General features: G+C 47.7%; 1 pseudogene; it reads left to right on the plus strand.

Moving 5' to 3' along the window:
* The first annotated feature begins 922 nt into the window (after window positions 1–922).
* Window positions 923–2,234, plus strand: LOC136532547 (fatty acid desaturase 4, chloroplastic-like; annotated as a pseudogene).
* Window positions 2,235–2,621: the final 387 nt, after the last annotated feature.

The following is a 2,621-nucleotide window of genomic DNA, read 5'->3' on the forward strand; positions in this document are numbered from 1 at the left end:
TCCTTAGGATGCCTCCCTCTATAAAAGTGTCCACCTCTGTTAACTAAGAGGACTATCTCCTAAAATAAATTTGTCTGAGAACCACCTTTGAATTTGTCTAATTTTTAGCAACTTTATAGAAAAATAATTAGCATTAACAATACCAATTAAATGCACCATTAAAATATATTTCATGGTGAATCTAATGAATCTTGTTTGATGTTGTAGATGTTTGTGTATTTTTTAAACTTAGTCATTGTTAGAGAAATTATATTTGACAAATATAAGATGACTTAAATTTAAAATGGAGTGAGTATTTTTTTTCGAGAAGACGCAGTTAAAACGCCACAACAAAATATTTTTTTTTGATAAAGATGTTTCCCATTATTCAATATTTATTGGCGCTTTATTTTTGACAAGTATGAATCCATTTGTTGCTAATGTGGGGTTTACCTTTTTTTCACGCTCAGCTATCATCTTCCTTTGGGCTCTCGCAACTCCTCCTTGGGCTCATCGCCATTTGCTTTCTTGCTAAGCACTTGTTGCCAAATTTTTTAAATCACTGAAAGAACAACACCTATGAGCACCTTCGAAAGATGCATAACTATCGACGATTTGGACTGGAGGGAATATCTGGCTAGTACTAGTTTTCCTTTTGTGAGATGACCAAGTGGCACCATTTCATTCAGACGAGCAGCCTCTATCGTTCTTTCCGGTCACGGTCAGGGTTTGTTTAGATACTTGTGTATTCACTTCTATCCACATGTGTTGAGGAGTATAAGTTAGTTTAAGTTCCACTCCGGTCCATCCTAACACACGTGGATTGAGGTGCATAATACGAGGGTTCCAAACGAGGCCTCAAAGCAGTTTTCAGTTGGTTTTAGCTTGCCAATTTTGATTGGTGTGGAACTAGTGCAGTGCAAGAAAGCTAGAGAAAATTCAGATGGGAACAGTTAGTAAGATAGTACTACCAAATCTTGAGTGTATATGAGATGTTGCGTTATCCAGCATACAACAAGCTCGCGTGCTCTTGTAATCTTCGTCCTCTGCCTTGTGTCATCGTCAGGACGTCAACCAGCTCGCGAGCACAAATCCGTGTGGCCACGCTACACTTCCCTACACAAAACCGTTGCATGCTATTTCGCCCTCCCTCTATAAATACATACATAGCAAGATAAGCTCCGATGGTCGCCACCTGTCCTCAAAGTTGTCAAGCACAAAACCGTGCCGCCAACTCCCGCCGCTAACTCAGCTGGTCTGGTCACCACCGCCGTCCAAATCTGCGTCGACGACTCGGCCGCCACCGCCACCGCCACCGCCGTCAATGTCGTCCGCCACCTCCGACGATGTTCCGAACGAGCTGCGGTCGACGTGGCCGCAGCGCACGTGGACAGCCATCCTCATGTCCCGCTTCACTACCGCCCGCCTCGTCGCAGCCTCCGGCACGGTGGCCACTGACTCCCTCGCCGTGGCCTTGGCGGCCTTCGCGGCCTACTCCCTCGCCGACCTCACCACCGGGGTGTACCACTGGTTCATCGACAACTACGGCGACGCGAGCACGGCAGTCTTCGGGGCGCAGATCGTGGCGTTCCACGACCACCACGTCCATCCCTCCACCATCACGCGCCTGGAGCCTTGCAACAACCTGCACGTGGTCGCCGGCGCGGTGGCGGTCGCGCTGCCCGTCGTCGACGCCGCGCTGCTCTCCGCCGGTGGCGGCTCGTCCCCCGCGGCAGCGCACGCGTTCGCCTGCACGTTCGCAGCGTGCGTACGTCATGCTGAGCGTGCAGTTCCACGCGTGGGCGCACGAGAGGCCTTCGAGGCTTCCCCCCGGGGTCGAGGCGCTGCAGGCCGCCAGCGTGCTCGTGTCGCGGTCGCAGCACGCGGGACACCATCGCCCGCCGTACAACAGCAACTACTGCACCGTCAGTGGCATGTGGAACTGGGCTCTGGACAGATACAAGGTGTTCGAGGCAGTGGAGAAGGTGGTCTACCTTGCTACCGGTGTCCCGCCGCGGTCGTGGGGGATGATGAAGACGACGGAGCGGTGGCTGAGATGACGCCTCCGCCACGTACGTCTGTGTGTGATGACACTGACCATCTGCTTTGATTGTGTATACGTGTCCTCTCTTGTGTCTAGCGGTCTAGCCACAAACGTTGTTGCTTGCCCTCCCTCATCAATGGAAACCGAAGTTCATGCTCATGTCTTTCTTTTCATTAATATTTTTTCATCTTTCTTTTTTTTATTTAGAAACTTTGTGATTGTAAACATACATTTGTATTAGTATATCCCAATCAGGGGATATACAACAGACGTATACTTCGACCAATATTGTAGAAAAACACATATTCAAACAAAAGCTGATGTAATAATTAACTAACTCAAAATAGTGTTCATGATTATCACAAAAAATGAAAGAATAAAATCTTTATCATTCAACGCTACTACACAAATATGTTTTTATCAACAGAGGTATTTTTGGACAGAGACGGCTCAATCAAAATCCATCTCTAAAAATGGTTTATGAGCTAGTCCGCCTTGACGAACCGATTTCTAAAGATGGTCGTATTTTTACAGGCTCTAAGAGTTCCATTTTTAAAGATGGTTGGGCTTGCCAGCCTCCTCTAGAAATAGAGGTATT

Source organism: Miscanthus floridulus, unplaced genomic scaffold (assembly GCF_019320115.1).
Source record: "Miscanthus floridulus cultivar M001 unplaced genomic scaffold, ASM1932011v1 fs_651_1_2, whole genome shotgun sequence".
Taxonomy (NCBI): domain Eukaryota; kingdom Viridiplantae; phylum Streptophyta; class Magnoliopsida; order Poales; family Poaceae; genus Miscanthus; species Miscanthus floridulus.